A 6000-nucleotide genomic window follows, 5' to 3' on the forward strand; every position below is an offset into this window, starting at 1 on the left:
ATATTAAATAAGCAAAACTTAATGGGCATAAACCAAAATGTATTTCAAAAATATTAATATAGATATATTGAACTAAAACCAAAACAAAAAACAAAACAATTAAACCGATCAGACCCTAACCAACTTGATTCTCTAAGTAAACTAACAAGAGTACCAGACCCTCTAAAAAAACCAACTCGAGCTGGTTGTTGGGTCGGTTTGGTTATACTTGTTTGGAGTATACTTGTTTGGTTACAAAAATCTTAAAACAATTTTTAAAATATATATTCGTTTATAAAAATTCAAATCACATCATATGCTGAAAAAAATCTAAAATTTTATTANTATTAAAAATATCGACATTGAATGTGTAAGATATTATTATTTCCATTTTGAAATCTAAAATATTCAAATCTTTTAATTTAAAAGGAAAATAAAAATTGACGGCATAAATAATTTAGGAAATAATTGAATTTTTCATATTTTAGGTATATTATTAGTATAATCGAATTTGATTTTCCATATTTTACTTATTAATTTTTTGCAAATATGTAGGGATCAATTTTGTTAATAAAAATTTAAATAAACAACATTAAAAGGGTAGAACCCAAAATTGTAATCATTTGTTACTCAAATTCGGCTGTGTCATTTAAATTTAAGAGATCATACGGTCTCTAAAGATCTGTTAAAATAGGTTTGTAGATTTTTATGGGATTAAAAATTAATGTGTAGAGTTGTTTTTGGAAAAATAAAAATGTATAGATGTTGTCAAGATATTTATGACAATAAACGTATCAAATTAAGTCGATTTAAATAGTTCTATTAATTGAGTTTCTACGAAATGTTATTTTAGGAAAATCGTTAAGGACTAATGTTGTAAATCAAAGATATTAAATAAGCAAAACTTAATGGGCATAAACCAAAATGTATTTCAAAAATATTAATATAGATATATTGAACTAAAACCAAAACAAAAAACAAAACAATTAAACCGATCAGACCCTAACCAACTTGATTCTCTAAGTAAACTAACAAGAGTACCAGACCCTCTAAAAAAACCAACTCGAGCTGGTTGTTGGGTCGGTTTGGTTATACTTGTTTGGAGTATACTTGTTTGGTTACAAAAATCTTAAAACAATTTTTAAAATATATATTCGTTTATAAAAATTCAAATCACATCATATGCTGAAAAAAATCTAAAATTTTATTAACTATATGTATTAAATAGTAATTCAAATAATTAAATATAAGATTAAATAAAAGTGAAAGGAGAATTATATTTTAATCTAACATATTGCTTTAAATGAGGTAGATAGATTTTAAGAAATTTGAAATTAATATTATTAAATAATTTAAATGATTGTGTTTGGTTGTAATGATTGTAGAGAATTTAGTTGGGACTTGTTTAGATACAAAGATAAAAAAAGTTGGCACAAAAAATGTACTCCAAAAATGTTAAGATGAATCAACAAACTATATCTATCTACGAAGATAGTAGAAAGTCACTATATATATATGGAAACAACAGATCTACATTACCGGAGGATTTCTCTCCATGATTCGAGCCAATCCAGAGCAGCCACCGAGACAAAAGACTGAGTCGAAAAATGGAAAAAAACACACAAGAAGAGTCGTATCCTTCTTAAATAAAATATCTAGGGTATTAGGGTTTGAAGGTTTGGTATCGGGTCCAGAGGCGGCGCAGAGATTTGGGCCACAAGCCCAAAAAAAAAGAATTTTAGCTACTATAACAATTTAAAGGGCCTTAAGCCCAAACTTTTACTAAAATTGTAATTTAAAAATAAGAATAATAATAAATTGACCTAAATAACCAATAAATAATATATTAGGCGCTTGAAGGGTTAAATTCTCAAGAGCTCTCTACTCTCCACAAATAAATCTGAAATGCTCCTTTTTTTTTGGTAAGGGAGAGGAGGTAAACTACCTCCTATAATTTATTAAGAAACGAAAAAGCAATTACAACCGAACATTACGAGCAAACGAGGTCCTGTTCATGTCCTCCAAAAACAGCAAATGGACCGCGTCCGACCATTCTTCTAACAAGTGAAAACCAAGTGGCAAAGTGAACGCATAGTTAGCTAAACCATCAGCAAGACGATTAGCCTCTCTATACACATGAGTAACCCGGACTAACCAGTCTTTTGTAATAAAGCCATGACACAACCATACCAGAAAAGCCAGAGGGTGAGACTCGTTCACCCCGACTCGAAAAAGACTCACCACCAGCTCAGAATCAACCTCCAACACCACACGCCTCCATCCACGCTCCCAAGCTACCACTAAACCACAATAGACGCCCCACAATTCCGCCAAAGAAGCAGAGCATACCCCAATATTCAAAGTGAAACCGCCCAGCCATTGGCCACTCCCATCCCGGATAACACCCCCGCCATAGCCCGACCTGGGTTACCCCGGGACGTTCCATCCGTGTTCACCGTTACCCACCCGTCCGCCGGTTTACTCCATACAATAAGTCTCTCAACGCGACCCCCCCGTATTCGACTCACCATTCACACTCAAGTGTGCTTGAGCAACCTCCGCTGCTACTTTCTTTATAAAACCGAGTCGATCCTGACATAACCCTCTCTCTCCAAACACATCACAACATCTCCACTTCCAGCCCCACCATACGGCCATTCCAAAAACAGTCGGCCAGATCTCTCCTCCCGATCTCCCTCTATCCGACAAGTTGACGAACAGCCACTCCAAAAGGGATTTCGCAAAAAATTCATGCCTCTCCCGTATCGGCACCAGCCGATGCCACAAACCAGCCATTGCCGGACAATCCCTCAAGACATGTAAAATCGACTCTATGGCCCCATTGCACATTGTGCACATGTCCGATTCTCCCATGTGCCTTCTGAAACGTTCCATATTCGTAAGGATCACTTGGTTCCCGACGAGCTAGAGGAATACACGAACCCGTTCCGGAACCATAACCTTCCAGATTCTATCAAAAAATAGAGCCATACACTGTGTCGCCTCCCTCCTTTCGCGAGTCAACATGTACGCAGATCCCACAGTAAACCGCTTGTTTGCTGTTCCTGTCCAGGACATCGTATCCTCTAGCCCCAGTACCCCTTTCAGCACCACTGCGTACAGCGCCAACCGAATATTCTGCGGCAAGAACTCACCAATACGAACCATATCCCAACCAACTCCCTTAATCCAATACTCCTCAGCCTTCCTTTGTTTTACATCCTCCGAAAGATTACCGACAACCCAGTCAGCCGATGGAGTCTCCAACAACCATCGATCCGTCCAAAAACGTATGTTCCTCCCGTCCCCAGGAACCCATCCCAAACCTCTTACGACGACTTCTCTTAAACCAACCCCCACACTCCGCCATGTTGACGACCATGTCCCTTTCGGCTTTAACCAGCTACTATCGTGAATATCCCCAATCTTATACTTACAGCGCAACACTCGAGCCCATAAGCTATCCTTATCCTTCAACACCCGCCACCCTACTTTTGCGAGCAACGGCCTGTTCATATCTTTCGCCCTCCAGAGACCTAAACCTCCTTCCTGCCTTGGTCTACAAACCCGATCCCATGATATCAAGTGGATACGCTTCCGCTCTGGCGTACTCCCCCAAATAAATGAGCGAGAGACTCTATCAAGCCGTTCCAACGTAGACGCCGACAATAAAATAGTGCTCATGGTATGCACTGGTATCAATGACAGCACCGCTCTCGTAAGTGTTATCCTCCCAGCCAAACTCAGAGTCCGACTCCGCCATCCAGCCAATCGTGATGAAACCCGCTCAATGACTTCTCCGAAAGTCTTCTTATTTATCCTCTTATGTAAGATCGGCATGCCAAGATATTTGCCTAGCTCTCTTGTAGCACCTATCCCACTCTTCGCCGTGATCGAGATCTCCATATCCCGGCTCACATTAGACGACAAGAAGATTTTAGATTTCTCTAGGCTTACTTTCTGTCCGGAGGCCAAACAAAAACTGTCCAAAACTCGCCTGATAACGCGCACCTGAGCCACTGATGCTTCCGCTAGCAAGATGATGTCATCTACAAAGCATACATGAGAGACCTTCGGACCCCCGCGTGAGAGTGTAATCGGTTTCCACTCCTTTCTTGCGACTGCTCCATCGATAAGGTGGCAAAGACGCTCAATACACAACATGAACAGATAGGGCGACAAAGGGTTGCCTTGTCGCAACCCTCTCTCTAGCACAAATGGGGTTGTTATCTCACCATTCCACAATAAACACATGGACGGGTCCTTCACACATTCCATTATCCTCCGTCGCCAACCCTCTTCCAGCCCCGATCGTAAGCTTTCTCAAGGTCTAATTTCAACAGCATCCAACCCTTTCTCCCTTTTTTCCTCCTCATGGAGTGAACCGCTTCTTGCACAATCACAATATTATCAATACTCAAGCGACCCGATATGAAACTTGCTTGTGCTGGTCCGATCAACTTATGAATCACACTCTTCAGCCTAATCACCATCATCTTAGTAATGACTTTAAACAAAACGTTACACAAACTCACTGGGCGGAACTGTGTTATCCTCTCCGGATTCGTCACCTTGGCCAACAACACAATCAACGCATCATTCGTTGCCGGCGGCAAAACCCCTGTCTCAAAAAAGTCTAATACAAACTTTTTCACTGAACTACCCACTTCCTCCCAACAATGCTGATAAAAAATGGGCTGAAAACCATCAGGCCCTGGTGCTTTAAACCTGCCCATACTCCTCACCGCCACACTTACCTCTTCCTCTGTAAACGCTTTAGCTAAACCCACTTTTTCGTCGCGAGTCAGTCTCGGGAATCCCGCAGTAGGCAACACTGGTCGATCAACACTTAGACCCTCCAACGAATAAAGCCGCTTAAAATAATCCAGCGCCAAACTCTCCAGTTGGCCTTTATCTGAAACCCATCTATCCTCTGCATCACGCAACATCTCCACTCGGTTTCTTCTCCAAATTTGTATAAATTCAAATCAGTTTCTTCTTTCTGATTGAATTTTAAATTTTTGTTCTCAAAATCGTGTAACTAAGAATCGATTGGTCTATATTGCAGGATCTATGAGAGAATCGATTGGTTTATAGGTTTGTACAAAAACTCTGAGCAAACTTGGAGACTACATTTGTTTAGATGCAGTATAATTGATCAAAAGAAGAGTAGTCACTGAATCCAATTGATTTTAAAGAAACAAAGCTAATATATTGGGGATTCAACGATATATCTCTTAACTCTAGACAACTATGTATAACTTGATATAACTATGCTGATTTTGTAACTTAGAAGTTTCAGAAACTAAAAGGTACAACTTCGTAAAACTTGGTATAACTTTGTAAAACTTGGTACAACTTCGCATCTCAGTTGTACCAGTTGTCATGGTTCATTGTTTATCATGTTTGTAATATGTTTTTATTACTAACAACTATTACTGATTCGATGTTCAATACTAGACTCTCATCGAAGACTTTCCTTTTTCTGGCAAATTTTTAACGTTGATGAGATACAAACTTTGAGCGTGTTCACGTTAATTTAAGTGGGTCCTTCGTCACAACCTTTGATATTATTTTTCAACCCTTATATTTTTCAAATGAATGCCTTCGTCTTGTCTTTTTCTCCTGTAGAGGTCTTGGATATTCAATTATTAATTCTCCTATTCTCTATTTTGAATTTTGTGATGGCAAGCTTAATGCCGTCAGCTCAACTTACTACTATTTAGTGGTAAACATAATGGATAATTTGCTGATACAGAAACTTACGCCTGCATATTTAAATTTCACTTTTTTTTTTAGTCTTCATAGAACCACAACTGAAAAACATAAATTTGTGAAAAAAGAGTCCCAAAGAATTTACCTAAATCTGATAAATGAGAAATCAGCAGAGCATATACACACACACTTCTTCAATAACTATTTCCATATATATGAAAGAAAGTGTCACTTATTAGTGGTGTAGATACCAAAGATCATTTACTTTTACTTCATCATTTTTTCTTCTGTTTTTAATTCCGATTA

This window comes from Camelina sativa, chromosome 14 (assembly GCF_000633955.1).
Source record: "Camelina sativa cultivar DH55 chromosome 14, Cs, whole genome shotgun sequence".
Taxonomy (NCBI): Eukaryota; Viridiplantae; Streptophyta; class Magnoliopsida; order Brassicales; family Brassicaceae; genus Camelina; species Camelina sativa.